Source organism: Pogona vitticeps, chromosome 5 (genome assembly GCF_051106095.1).
Source record: "Pogona vitticeps strain Pit_001003342236 chromosome 5, PviZW2.1, whole genome shotgun sequence".
Lineage (NCBI taxonomy): Eukaryota > Metazoa > Chordata > Lepidosauria > Squamata > Agamidae > Pogona > Pogona vitticeps.
The window spans coordinates 43566320-43582417 of NC_135787.1; the positions used below are offsets into that span (position 1 = coordinate 43566320).

Here is a 16098-nt window from a genome sequence, read left to right on the forward strand (position 1 = left end):
ATATATCAGACTACTCCACCTGTCAAGCAAGTCTAGTATCATCTACTCATACTGGCAGTTGCTCTTTGGGAGTCTTAAGAAGAAATCATGCACGACAACGCTTGTTCCAGGAATTGCACCTAGGTTTTTCTCCATGCATCACATATCCTGCTCCTGAAATGTCACCCCATACTGCAGAAGGAGGAGAGGATGCTGAGAAAAATCAGTGTGTAGATGTCACCTAGTGACTACATGGCAGAAAGGAGCTTCAAAGCAGATAGTCTGTGAGTCACAACTCATTATCCTGACTGCTGTGTTGCACAAACTCTCAAGGTCAATAATATTAGAAAGAATCAGGGTTTCACAGTACTGTGGTAGATTATAGCTTTATTCTTGAAAATAACATATAATTTCAGCTACTAGTAAATCTTTGTTTCCTTGTAGCTTTGTAGTCCCAGGTTCCTTTACTGAGTGTTGCTTCTGGTAAAAATCATTGATTTGCTCCCTATAGTTCTGAAATGTTGACTTACAAAGTACAAAATGAGAACTATCTTCTTAATCACTCACTCCTTACCTGATCATTTTAGTTTGTTGAACTAGTCTGAAGTTTTCCCTCTTATGAGTTCAGCTGTCTGATCTTATAAATGTCCATTGCTGCTACAGATACCAAAATGGAGAGAATGGATTGCTCTTTTGTAGATTGATATACATGTTCTATGTATATATATGTTGAATATATTCCTTCTGATAGGTAGCTTTCAAGCTAAGGATGTAACAAATACTCACAAAAGTTCTCATCATACACAAAAACAGTGTCAAAAATGGACCATCACTACTGACATTTTCATTCCACTCTGATGGCAAAAGGTCATACTTCTTTTTGGTCAACTACAAAATACAATACAAAACAAAGCCTTGTGTTTCAATTAGCAAGAATTGTGCCTCAGATTAATCTCATTGGCTACAATACTGCCATTGCGTAATGTGCCATTAACTCTTCCACAACTTCAAGGTGGGTTGCTCACAGTTTCAAGTCTTGTGTTTTGCATTAGAAACCTTGTATTTTGTGCAACTGGTGTGGAGGGTGTTGTAAAAAAAATTCATAATTTTGTTTGTTTGCAAAAAAAGAGCCAGAAAAAAGAGTGGGGGGCACAACATCTCTTGCAATCTCTCCCAGCAGAAAGCATTTAAAATGCTTAGCTGTTGCCCATGAGAATGAAATAAACAAACATCCCTACTTCAAGTTGTGGACATGTTCATAAACAAGGAATGCGTGAGGAATTTGATTTTCATGAATTCCAAAGTAAACTAACCTTGTCTCATTTTCTTGATTAATGGATGGATTGGAACACAGTTCTTCATCAACGTTTGCCATTCCCAAATGTTCCAATGAAGTCTGAAGTTCAAGCAACATTTCAAAATGCATTTTAAAAGATCTGTTTAAATACATATATGTGCATATTTTGTACACGTCTCGCTGTGTCTTTCTCTGTTTTAAATATATTCATGTGGAAATGGAGCAGAATGGATATGAAGGACTACATGCAAAAGCAAAGTGAACAGGAAGCAGAACTGGTTTGTTCATCCCTAGTATGAATCAGAATTGCCTTAGCTGTGTAAAAGGTATATCAGATGATACATGAAATAATTTCTGTCTTGTTCCCTTCTTAATCTTCTACATGTCATGGTCAATATTAGTTTAGAGATATGCAGCTTTTCTACAGTGAAAACTAGCTGAAGAAGATCACAGCAAGCATCCGACAAGTGGTAAAAGACAACATTTCACTTGAAATCAATTAGGTAAGAAATGAGCAAACTGAAACCAAACCAAACCAAGTACTGTATTCACTGAAAATATCATAGAAGAAACTCAGTATCCTACTGAAAGATACCCATCTGACCAAAGTTAGCTAATATAACACAAGGAATGATCCTAGAATGAAAAGTGACTTGAATGACACCTTTAGCTGCCACTCTCCATCAACTTATAGCTTTCTTGGGGGGAAAAAGGTTTGACAGCATTATTATCATTATCTCTTTTCAATTTCTTTTAGTCATGACTATCATTTATTTCAATGAGTTAATTCTAGGTATGAATAAAATTGGACTTCAACGTCTTTCTTTTTTTCCTAGTTCCTTCCAGACAGTGTTCTCAAAAAAAAAAAAAAATCACTGAGCTCAATTTTGGTGACCTCTTTAGCTTAGCAAGCAAAACAAATATGCAGTCTGGCGACTTGTACAGAACCCATACAAAACCAAAACCAATTTTAACAGCACTCTTTTGTTGTGCTTTTGTTGCACTGGAAGGGTCCACAGCAACTCCATTTAAACATCTTCACTCTACCATGACGGTCTTGATAGAGTGAGGTTTTTCTCACCAGCTTAGAGGGCTCACAGCTGGCTCCCCTCTCTCTTCTCCAAGGAGGATGCAAGGGGAAGATGCTTGAAAATTATAATCTCTCAAGTGTTCTGGTTCATAAGGCTCACTTAACCGATCTCTAATAGGCTGTTCCCAGTTAAAATACTAACTTTATACAACGTCTGCTGATGTTGACTTTTGCCCACACAATAGGGCGGTAGTAATATTGACCTGCTCTGCTTGCAGTCCCATTCTAAGGCATTACACTAGTTCAGCAAAGATAGCTTTAATATTCTAATTTTGTTTATTCAACAGATATCTGACCTCTGCAATCCCTAAGTGCATACATCTTTCCCAGACCTCCTTCTGAATTGTGCAGATGAAATATGGAACTACACCACATTATACCCCCAATTTGAAGGAACTCAACGTGTCCTTCTGGACAGATGTTGAATATGATGATAGTAATCAGAAACCTTCCATCTGAAATCCATGTTAACTGCACAACATGTAGTAAGAGAGAGACCCCATTGTCAACCGTACAAAAAACCCCTCTTTACTATATATTTTTCTTCTTCTGCATTACAGTTGTCAATCCACTTGTTTCCAGAATTAGAATGAAACAGTGAAGGTAATATCAATATGTCAAAAAGAGGTATTATGAACTCTTGAATCAGAAAGAAAAGAAAAAGGATTTGGCATGAATATAGCACTGAGGGGGTGGGCAGTCTCGCTTTTTGTGAACCAGGAACATGGAGTGATAATCAGACTTCTGTTTTCTGCAGTCACTGACTTGTTGGTACTGAACATGTGTTGAAGTATTGTGGTGCTTCAGCCATAAGGAGACAACTTTGTGTTTTGTTAATCTCTGTGCTACGCCACAGATGGCACATAACCTGAAATTACCCCATAAACATAGCAAGTTCCCTGTTTTTTTTAATGTAGTGTTTGCTTTTTCTTCTTCTGCTACAAAAAGTATTTAATAGAACTGAGGGCAGCTTTCTTTCCAGCTTTCCTTCTCTCTAAAGTGAGTTGGTGGCAACTAATAAATGAAAATCTTTCACTGTGAATAATTCTATGGATGGGATGCTTACCTCAAGAAGACATGGTTTTGGTCCTGGGCAAAGTGCTCGTTGCCACCCCCCTACAAGCCACAGTTGGGACGGGGGAACAAGAGGGCAAGGACTTAGACTGTGACTACATATCCAAGTATAGGTCAATTCAAAGCGGGTGTGTGTGTGTGTTTCTGATCACATAATACAAAAGCCAGTTTGAATTGGTCCAGTTCTTTTTGCTCCTAACACAGTTTTTTTTTCCTATACCACTGCAGGCTTCTTCTACCTTTTTTCGGAACAATTCAAACTGATCAATTGAACGGACTTTTCCGCATGTGATCAGTTGATTCATTACTGTAAAGACAGGGGGCATGTTTCTGTGTGGGGTTTTGGTGATGTAGGCAGTAGGGGCTTTATAACACCTGTTCCTGCACTCTTTCCCGCAATTGACCTCTGCTTTTTAAATTTTCTTACATATACTGTATGAGGTGAGTGCTAGATCAGCTTACCAAATGATCACTAATATTGATAGACTGTTTTAGTGCTGAATCACCTGCAGATGAGAAATATATATATAAACAAAACAGAAATAAGATGAAATAAAAGGCAATCCTGTGGTATGGGGTACATATTTTAGTAGAAAGAAGAATCTTTGAATGCTGCCACCTTTTCTGGAACACTGTACAGACCTTTTAAAACCATGTGACTTGACTGTGAACCATAAAAGGACCAGCAGAGGTGGGATCAGAGAAAGGAAGAAAAGAAAGGGGGTGGTGGGCTGAAATGCAAATCATATCACATGAAGTGTAAACCTTGAACTCTCAAACTAATCTGCACCCCCTGTATGATCACTGACTGTGAATACAGCCTTAATACAGGTTGTGAATCAGATCACAGCCAGTGCAGTCACATCTTTAGAGACAGACCAAATGGTGGAATGGAAAATATGAGTATAGGCCTGTGTGGCCTTGGGCAAGCTGCACATTCCCAGAGAACCCCAGGAGAAGGGAAAGATAAACCGCTTATGAGTGCTCTGTGTCTAGAAAACCCTGGAAAGAGTTGCCATAAGTTGGGATCAACATGATGGTACATAATTAGTATTATAACTTAACTTATGTGTTTTTCTAGACCCTTTAAAGTAATTTCTTTTAATAATGTATTAATTTGCTGTTGTTTTTTTCAAATGCCAGGGACGTGGTGGTGCTGTGGGCTAAACCGCAGAAGCCTGTGCTGCAGGGTCAGAAGACCAGCAGTCGTAAGATCGAATCCACGTGACGGAGTGAGCGCTCGTCGCTTGTCCCAGCTCCTGCCAACCTAGCGGTTCGAAAGCATGTAAATGCAAGTAGATTAATAGGGACCACTTCAGTGGGAAGGTAACAGCGTTCCGTGTCTAAGTCGCACTGGCCATGTGACCACGGAAGATTGTCTTCGGACAAAACGCTGGCTCTAGGGCTTGGAAACGGGGATTAGCACCGCCCCCTAGAGTCGAACACGACTAGACAAAAATTGTCAAGGGGAACCTTTACCTTTACCTTTTCAAATGTAATTCTGTGAGGTGCCTTGAAAATATTGTAAACCACTTACAGTGGCCCTGGCTGCCAGATGGGCAATCAATCAATCAATCAATCAATCAATCAATCAATCAATCAATCAATCAATCAATCAATCAATCAATCAATCAATCAATCAATCAATCAATCAATCAATCAATCGCTGGTTGTTGTGGGTTTTCTGGGCTGTTTGGCCATGTTCTTAAGGTTTTTCTTCCTAATGTTTCGCCAGTCTCTGTGGCCGGCATCTTCAGAGGACAGGAGTCAGAACTCTGTCTGTGCTCTGTTGCAGTTTGTTGGATAGTTGAGTATTTATAGCTGTGGGATCAGCTTTTGTCCTTTTCAGGAGATTGGATGATTATGGTGATCAGTGTTTTTGTTGTAGGTGTATTGTTGTCATAAGGGAAAGAGATGATCTGCCATTGTGATACATGGGTGTCCTTAGCTGGTCTTTTGTGTGCAGTGATCACTGGTCCTTGTGACTGGGTAGAGTTCATTGTTGGGAGCCAGGCTTTGTTGAGTTTTAGACTTTCTTCTTCTTTGTTGAAACTTTGCTGGTGTTTGTGGATTTCAATGGCTTCCCTGTGCAGTCCTACAGAATTTCATGCAGTTGTGGCCATGTATATATTGGAACCACAAAACGCAGCATCCACACCAGAATCAAAGAACATGACAGACACTGCAGACTAAAACAACTGGAAAAATTAGCAGTAGTTGAACGTGCCCTAAAACAAGCTGGACGTGAAATTCTATTTCAATATACTGAAGTACTGGACAACACCAGCAATCATTATGTTAGACTGCACAGGGAAGCCATTGAAACCCACAAACACCAGCAGAGCTTCAACAAAAGAAGAGGAAAGTCTAAAACTCAACAAAGCTTGGCTCCCAGCACTGAAAAATATAGCCTGCAAAAGGTCAACGACCTCTACCCAGCCACAAGTGATCACAGCACACAAAAGACCAGCCAACGACACCCATCAAATATAGTGACAAATCATTCCTCCCTCTTATCACAATACACCCACAACAAAAACACGCTGATCACCATAATCACCCAATCTCCTGAAAAGTACAAAAAAGCTGATCCCACAGCTATAAATTGGCTAGCTCAACCCATTGCTTCTCTGTCACCCTTAAAGCTAAATGCACAATAAGTTTGAAGGTTGTTGTGAAGGCAGAACATTGGGAATTCTGCAGGAAATAAAAATGCAAAGCATAATTTCTCCAGATGATGTCTTGTGATTCTAATTGCCATCTTAAATATGAAAATTCACTGCCATCTATGCTAGCATTTGCTCTTCACTGTTTTAAAAAAGTAATATTTAGAATTACAAGAGCAGTGAGTAGAATTGTAATTAATACACAACATTTTCCCAAGGGGGTTGTACGTCTTGTATTATATTGTTTTCCTTATAAAAACTCCTTATATCTTGTATTTTTCACTCTATGCACATCACAGGAATTGTCTGAAGAATCTGTGTTACTTTAATGTGGAGAGACAGAGGTACAAAGGAGAACTTAAACAGTTTGAACACCAGGAATATGTGGCTTTTGTAGTTATCTAAGAACCGTCTCAAATTCTGTGATCTAGCTATCATTTCGCTATATAATCTCACCTCATAAGAAGAAAATACAACAGCCGTCTAGTAATTGCCTTTTCTTTTAATTGAAGAGAACACTTAGAATTTTCTTAGCAGCTTTAGTAAAAACAAGCACAACTGTCTACAGGAATGCCTGGTGTTTGAAGTAGAGGAATAGCTGTTGGTGCTGTTTATTTGCTTGCTTTTTAAAGGATTCATATGCAATACCTTTGTCCAAAACTAGATACTCAGGGCAAAACACATACAAATTAAAATCAATGTTAAAGTACAATAGAACATGGACAGCAGTACATTAAAACTAAGAAGAATAAATCTATGGCCTGAATACAACTGATAGCTTCAACTAAAAAATGTAGAATTAATGGAATTGACTCCTCATTCAATAATGGATTCAATGACTCCATTCTAATTGGGGAACTCAATTTACACTTCAACAAACTGATGAGAATACATTAATTAAAAATATCAGGGCAAATAGGAAGGTACTAAAAAGAATATATTCTCGATGCAAGATATAGTTCCCTCAACAGGGCATTCCAAAGGTGGGGCACAGCTAAAAATTGCTTATAGAAATTTAGAAATGATTAAAAATGAAGAAATAAAGCAAAGTGTGTTGCTTATATACTGCCCCATAGTGCTTAAAGCACTCCCTAGGTAGTTTACAAATTATTATTATTATTATTATTATTATTATTATTATTATTATTATTATTATTATTATTATTATTATTATTATTATTATTATTATTCTATATAGTGAGCTGAATACTCATTTTATTTATTTATTTATTTATTTATTTATTTATTTATTTAACTTATATGCCGCCCACTCTACCCAAAGGTCTCTGGGCAACTTACAACATTTTACCGACCTTGGAAGTACAGAAGGCTAAGTCAGCCTCAGGCTGGCTGTCAGATCCATGGGTATTGAAGGCTGACTGTAAGCAGAGTTTTGACTGCAATACTACAATTTAATCACTATCTCACAAAATCAGAAATTATGATGATCGTAATTTAATAGAAATAGAACTTTCCATACATACTAGTGAAGATGGTGAGCAGGTAACTTGTATTCTTAGCCTTACATGATAGGCTCTGGCAGAATTTCTCGTGTTGATTGAACTTTTGATGGAACAATAAGAGAAGAACCTTTTGTTATTATCTCAGTGCACAGTCAGGTTGATATAGGGTAAGGTATTCCTTCAGGTGTTTGAATTATGAAGCATGTGAGGGTGTAAAAGTCAGTATGTTGAACTGGTCAAAGTACCAAAGTTCCTTCAGAACTGATGTTAACATTACCCCATGAAAATAAACCAGCCAGAATTTTAGCAGTTGAGCTTTACTACTTGAAACTCCCAAACCATTTTCAAGGGTACCCTCTATGCATAATACATTACTGTCATTCAGCCAGGAATTTATACTCATTAACATTGCATGTGTTTCAGCTAGTCTGTTTTAGCTTATGTAACCAGGCCCATTGTCCAAAAAAACAAAAACAAAACAAAAAAACAGGGGTTCGTTTAATTAGGATATAGAAAGTATTTGGTCATTGAGTTCTGCTAGAATCCCCCTGTTAAGCTGATTTTTCTTTTCTTGTTCTTACTTTAAAAAGACATTCTAGTCCTCATCATTGCAGAAATGTATTTAACCATTTGGCTGCAGAAATTGTTAAAAGACAGCATACAATGCAAGGAATGAAATAAAGGCTATGTTCACTGCCATTACAGTTTATTGAAACATGCAACTCAAATAAGATCCCTGGGGGTGGACAGGAGCAAGGTGCTGAGAGACACAATGTCATGTGCCTCATCACCTGCCCTGCACCATTTAAGCTAATCTGCTGCCATTGGGAGCAGTGACATATACTATCCTGTTATCTGTGTTGAAGTCAGACTCCGTTGCCAATCTGCTTGGGTTCTGAACATAGAACTAGATGCAAAATACCACCATGTCCTTTTTTTTTCTGGCAGAAAATGTTGTGGGCTGTTTCTAGGATTAGCAAAAGTTTATTAATCATTTAAAAAAAGTATCTTTATGTCTATGATTTCTCCACACTGGCTTATTTCTCTAATATGTGCTTATTTGCACAGAGGAAAATAAGTATTACAAAGTGACAGCAAGGTTTTTTTTCCTTATTAGGAGTATCAGAAGCTAAGAGGAAATTAAACCTACTTCAGCAGCTTGCTAAATGTAATTTATTGGACTCCTAACTGAAATATAGACACAAAAATAAATTGCAAGAATTTCAGAGAGACACAACATAGTACTAATGGGAGATTTCAATTATCCTGATATCTGTTAGAAGGCAAATTATGTCAAATATGCTCAAGAAGTCCAAGATATTCCTGGCTTGTGCTGCTGAAAAATTTGTCCTACAAAACGATGAGGAAAACACTGCAAGATTAGCTAATCTTGACTATAAAGACTGCTTGGTGGAAGAAGTGGCAATAAGGGGGACTCTGGGGTAAAGTGACCATGTTCTAGTTGAGTTCTTCATTTCAAAGGAAGCAAAATCACATATGTACACTGGATTTTAGAAAAGCCAGTTTTAATAGACCTGCACCAATGATAAATAAAATCCCATGGCAGGAGATCCTAACAGGAGTAGGAGCCCAAAACGGGTGGCAGTTTCTGAAGACACAATGACAAACAATTCCAACAAGAAATAAAAGGTGGAAGATTTAAAAAAGGCTACTGTGGCTTCACAAGAAGCTCATAGAGGACTCAAAAATAAAAAAGGACATAGATAGGAAGTGGAAGAAAGGCCATGCCACAGAGGAAGAGTACAGACAAGTAGCAAGAAAGTGCAAGGATGACATTAGAAATGCAAAGGCCAGCAATGAACTGAGGTTAGCAAGAGACACTGAAAGTAACCAAAAAAGCATTCTTTACATGCATAGCAAAAGACAGAGAAAAGAAACAGTAGCTCAGCTACTCAATGGGGATGGGAAAATGATAGTGTATGACAAAAAAAAATGCAGAAGTGCTCAGTTCCTATTTTGGCTTGGTCTTTTCCCAAAAGACAGTCTATGACCCTCCTGAAATACATGAAGTACAAGTGGAGAGGACAGAATTATAGCTTGAGATTGATAAATGTACAGTGGAACCTCTACTTACGAACTTAATCCGTCCCAGAAGATGTTCATTAGTTGAAATGTTCGTAAGTAGAAGCAAAATTTCCCACAGGAATGCATTGAAAACCAATTAATCCATTCCAAACAGAACACCTTTAAAAACAAGCAGCTTTTAAACAAAACCAAACACCTTTTAGGTTAAAAAAAGGCAAGAGAACACCTTTTAAACAGAACACCTTTTAAAAAGCCACAGAATCCAGCAAGCATTATTCCAGCACAGAACTCCTCATCACAAAAAGAGAGTCTAAACTGCATTTTACAGTCTGCCTGCATCAACAGCCAGCACAGCCCCTCACAGAATATTTTCTGATTTTAAGAAAAAAAAGTTTGTGGAGTCTAAACAAGGGGGAGGGTAGAGATTTGAGTCTAAACTCTATTTTAAAGCCTGCTTGTACCAACAATCAGCAACCATTATTCCAGCACAGAACTCCTCATCACAAAATGAGAGCATGAGGGGGGAGAGACTTGAGTCTAAACTCTATTTTAAAGCCTGGCTGCCTGCCTGCATCTACAACCACCACAGCCCCTCACAGAATATTTCCTGATTTTAAAACAGACTTTAGAGCCACATTTTAACCACACACATTTTAAAACTAAAATCTACACTGCAAGACCATCAGAGCACAGAAACATAGCCCCCCACCTAACCCTACTCCCCACCAAGCTGCAAAAAAAAAACCCTGTACAGTAAATACAGTGTACTCACCCAGAACAGGCAGTGTCTCTGTTTTGAAAAAGAAAGTAAAAAATCCAAAAATTAAACCCCCCCCAAAAAAATCTAGTCCATACAGTACAGTACCAGGCAGTACAGTACCAGGCATTACCAGGCAGTACCAGGCATTACCAAGACTCTCTCCCTATCCACTCTCTAACCACTTGGACCAGTGAGGTAGCAGACAAGCACCCTCTTCGCTGGCCAACAGTAAACTGAAAGTTCAAATTTCACGCTTTCCCTGAATCCCCCGTGGTTTTTTTTATCCATACATTGAAGCTCCATTCGCAAGTAGAAGCAAAATTTTGCGAATGGGGCTGTTCGTAAGTTGAAATGTTTGTTGGTAGGGACATTCGTAAGTAGAGGTTCCACTGAAGGAATACCTTATTACTTTGAACATGTTTCTAGGGCTGGATGAACTGCATCCAAGAATATTAAAAGAACTGGCTGAAGAACTCTCAAAACCACTGTCTGTTGAAATCATGGAGTGCAGGTGAAATGCAGGTGATCGGAAAAGGGCTAACTGTCCCTATCTTCAAAAAGAGCAAGAAGAGGAACTACATGAACTGGGAACTACAGATTGGCCATTTTAACATCAATCCCAGGGAAAATTCTGGAGCAGATTATAAAGTGGTCACTCTGCAAGCAGCTTGAAAACAATGCAGTAATAACTAAAAGATGACATAGATTTATGAAGAAAAAATCCTGGCAGAGTAATTTTATTTGATTGAATAACCTCACTGGTAGATGGTGGGAATGCTGGAGATGTAATATATCTTGACTTCAGCAAAGCTTTTGACAAAGTGTCCCATAATATTCTTGTTAATTTATTTATTTTTTAAATTAAGAAGATAACTAGGTGTGGGCTGGACAGAAAAACAATAAGTAAAAGAGAAACATTTTTATTCTTTCTCAGTAACAGACTCTCTGACTGAATATATTGAGAGTGTATGCCATTAGAAGTAAATCTAACTAAAACTAACCTGTATAATAAGAGGTGGTATATTTGAGAAAGATTTGTTAATCTGACCTATAGGACCCTGTCTGGACTATAGCTACTCCACTGTAGCTGAAGGTTTTAAACCAGATTTTTCTGCACACTCTGCCCATAGTAACAAATGGTGCACAACAAGTCTTGTTCCCGGTACCAATGCTCTTCAACATTTTTATTAATTACTCTATGGAAGGCTGCAGGGAATGTTTATTAAATTTGCAGATGACACAAAATTTTATGAAACAGCTAATGCCCTAAAAGAGATAAACAAAATTCAAAATGATCTTGATAAGCTTAAGCACTGGGCTGAAAATAGCAGAATGAAATTTAGTAGGGATAAGTTTATATTTCTACATGGGGGCGAGGAACCCAAATGCTCAGTTACAAGATGAGAGATACTTGGCTCAGTAATACTAAAAGTAAGTAGGGTCTTCAAATTGTTGTAGATCACAAGCTAAATGTGAGCCAACAGTGCAATGTGGCTTCAAAAAATGCAAATGCTATTTTTGACTGCATTAACAGAAGAATAGTCTCCAAATCCTGTGAAGTCCTGATTCCCCTCTATTTGGCAGTGGTTAGGCCTCATCTTGAGTACTGTGTTCAGTTCTGGACACCGCACTTTAAGAAGAATGCTGAAAAACTGGAAGAAGTACAGAAGAGGGCTGTAAGGATGATCAGGGGACTAGAAACCAAGCCCTGTGAGGAAAGACTGAAAGAATTGGATGTGTTTAGTCTTGAGAAAAGAAGACGGAGGGGAAATATGATAGCACTTTTCAAATACTTGAAAGGTATATACAGAGAAGGGGCAGGATCTGTTCTCAAGCATCTGAGAGTGCAGGAGACATAATAATAGGCTCAAGTTACTGGAAGCCAGATTTTGGTTGAGTATTAGGAAAAACATCGTAACTGTTAGAGCAATATTAAAATGGAACCAATCACCTTGGGAGTGATGAGCAGTCCAATGCTGGAGGCATTAAAGAGAAAATTAGACAACCATCAGTCAGATATACTTTGGTTTGGATTCCTGCATTGAGCAGGGATTGAGACACAGCCTTATAGGCTCCTTCCAGTTCCATTATTCTATACTCCAGTAGTTTAAATATTAATGTAGATTTTCTGCTATATTTTATATACTACCAAAGAAAAGGGGAAAAAAGCTAAAATCGATGGGTAATCTATAATATATGCCTTGGGAATATTTCTACTAGAGAGGTATAAAATATATTTATGGAGTACTGTACATGTCTTTAACAATGAAATTCATATTCAATATCAGTGGTGTCCAGACCCAAATTCCACTTAGTGACAAAATGGGCCTTGAATTAGCCCAGCTTCTTTGCAGTCGGTGACTGAGAGATGCTGTGACTATTTTTTCACTGAAGTTCAGCTCATAAAGTTCCACTGCAGATCAAAAGGAAAATAATTCATTTCCCATCCCCATTGGATCTTTTAATATTTCAGAGCTTAGTATTCACTGTCTTCAGCAAGAAGTGCATTTTGAATGAGTTTGGCTGCAGCCAAAGAAGAGAGTCCACAGGACTTTTCTTTTCCAGGGAACAAATTTGCACAGTGGTCAGTTAGCATGGTTCATGAGCCTAAGATGCCACTACAATATAAGGTGTCCATCTGTATCCATTAAAATAACAAACTGAGGGTTTAAAGGGGCATGTGCCCGTCTTGTCTTCTGCTCCCTCATAGACATAGACAACTAACCTGGAAGCAAGCAAAGAAACAGTGTGTGTGTGTGTGTGTGTGTGTGTGTGTGTGTGTGTGTGTGTGTGTGTGTGTGTGTGTGTGTGTGTGTGTGTGTGTGTGTGTGTGTGTGTGTGTGTGTGTATTCGAGTACATGTGCATTGTGTGTTGATGCATAGTTTTCTTTATTATGTAACCATATCTGCTTGATGGCAATCCTAGGAATGTTGTTCAAAGTAATTATGTCTGTTCCTCGATCTAGTTTGAAATGGTTCTTAACTTTTGTTTTTGTACTTAAGCTAAATTATTGTTACCAACCTCCACAGTTTCTTCAGGAACTTTGAAAATAAGCAGATCACTGCCTTGTATAGTTACTTCATGAAAATAAGAATATCACAGAACCGTATCATAACCTTCAGATACGGCTTCTGCAAACACTAATTCTTTGGGTCTCCCCCCTTTTGTTTATAGGTGGCTACCCCAAAGGCTTTTGTTCATTTACGCTTACTTTACATTACGGTTATGGGAGCAGATTTTAATAACTAAATGGACATCATATGATCAGTGCATACTGTATTTGATTAAGCACGATTATCCTTCCACTATAAGTGCCCCTCATTCGGAGGTTAGGAGCTTCAAACCAGAGCTCGGGGGGGAGAAAGCCATTTTGAACTACAGCTCCCAGAAATCTGCAATGCTGGCAGCCATGCTTGCTGAGTGATTCCAGAAGTTGTAATCCAAAATAGTTCTTTCTGTGTACTTAGAATACAGCTATGTGGCAACTGCCAATGTTAAGTTTGGCATACCACAATAAATGGACTTTTTGAAAAGAACAGAAAAACCCACCGACAATCCTACAACAAATATTTCATCAAACAAAAATTTACAATTAGCAAATTCAAGGGTAATATCATGTTTCCAAATCTAAGCACTGGGCAGAGTATGTTAAAGAGTCTTGACAAATAGAATAGCAGACATACAGTAGGTTTCATATACATGCTCAGTTACTATTACTCATCGCTTTTGATGTAGATAAAGAAATTCCACAATCAAGTTCAGTAGTTTAGATATCTGGCTATGGAGCCAGATGTTGGGAGTTTAATTCTTCACTCTGTCTCCCCGACAAGAACTAGACTTCATGATCCATAAGGTCTCTTTAAGTTCTGCAGTTCCAGGATGATGATATGTTTGGAATTACTTCCAGAAATCGGAGGAATAAGTTCTAGATGCAACAAATTCATAGCTGTTGTTGCTTCAAGTCAAAAACTTTATACAGTATGCAAAACAAATGTTATATGCTAGTACTTTATAAAATTTGGTTTAATAATGTTAGAACCAGTTCTTATATTCTATCCTGCTAATGAATCTGCAGACCTAAAGACTTGTAATATTTTCATCAGTAGATCAGTTGATCAGTATCACCTTAAATGACTAAAAAATAAAAACCTGCTAAAATCCACATTGTCATTCACACTGCTATGACTACTCTTGAGTCTGCAACCTTATACTCACTTACCTGGGACTAATTCAGTGGGATTAGGTATATAAAATTCCACTTTTAATAGGAGATTATAGAATACAATACATTATTTTATAGGGTGAAATTGAGACAATCAGTTCTATCATGTTGATAACTCAGTGGCCAGAATCCTTTTGGTTATTCCTGTCACCATAACTCAATCAGAGTAGTTCTTACACTGATTGCATTTTGCTCGCATAAAAACGTAATAGGATTCCAACCTGTAAACATTTCCACAGAACTATCTTCTTTTATCTGATTTTCCATTCTAAAAAAGAAAGAATTCACTCTAGATTATGATCTGCTGGCCAAGAAATTACAACAGGCAACGTCTACTGAGGTTGATCTGAGAAAATAAAAACAATGGACTAGACACTGATAAACAGAAAGAAATAATATGACTATGTTATGTAACAGAGAAATGTGCATCTCAGAACAATTAGTAAACAAGGAGGAACCTTTACAACAGATGCAGTTACAATACAGAGCACACATCAGATAATTTACTTGATGTAATGTGATACAAACAAATGGATCTACTCCAGAACAAGAGCTTGGACATTGTGTGTATAGGTGTCACCATTTGGTCAACACTAACAGTAAACAGATACACGCAAGATTTATTAGACATTACATTTCTACCTGGGGAATATTTAATCTCGTAGTCATACATAGGAAATATGTGTGTGGAAGCAGACCCACAATGATAATGGCAGTTCCAAACTCATACAACTATATGAAATGAGTCCACATTGTTTGCTCTGCCTGCTTCAGTGGATGATTTATATATATTTATCAATCAGTTGCAGAAAGCTTCAGAAACAACTGCTATGATCAGTAGCAACAACTCCTTCACAATCATTTCAATGGATAGATCCATAAACTGGAATTATGACTCACTGGCATCTGTGCAAACCAATAATGCTCCAATGACTAATGGCAGACAATCAGAAGCTGGTTGGCAATGAAAATGATCTGTAGCATTCACAAAAAGGTTCTTTTGTAGTTTATGAATGAACAAGGCATTATATCCCTTATATCAATGGCCTTGCTCAACAAAAATCAGAACCTGAGTCAAATTATTTTAAGAGGGAGTGAGCAGAATATGTCACACTGGTGCTTTTAGTCAGTGTGTGGATTTATCTTTGAATTGTATCAGGTCCATATGGTTGTTTCAGCCCTTCACCACAGCTCTCATGAAAGCAGACTGTATTATCCTATCACTCCATTATATCGCTTCCGAGCTTGTAATTGTGTTTTGGTGAGCCTTGTACTCTACAGTCCTACTACACTGCTGTATTTCTGATTTCCAAAAGGACCACCACATTACTCTGCTGCTGGAAAAAAAAAACCAAAGAGTCCTGTGGCAGCTTAAAGATGACAGATTTATCACAGCACGAATACTGACTTATATGCTGGCCTTGTTCTGCTCTTCTCAGGTAGGCTCCCCCAAAGTGTACCATGAAGTAACATGTGATGTGATGTAAAATGGAAATGATT

At 37.9% G+C, this 16098-nt stretch overlaps 1 non-coding gene across 1 annotated transcript; it reads right to left on the bottom strand.

The window, feature by feature from the left end:
- Positions 1 to 828: 828 nt before the first annotated feature.
- On the bottom strand, positions 829 to 966 carry LOC140707907 (U4 spliceosomal RNA). The gene has a single exon (XR_012088041.2). It is a non-coding gene; the product is annotated as a U4 spliceosomal RNA (small nuclear RNA).
- Between the last annotated feature and the right edge of the window lie 15132 nt (positions 967 to 16098).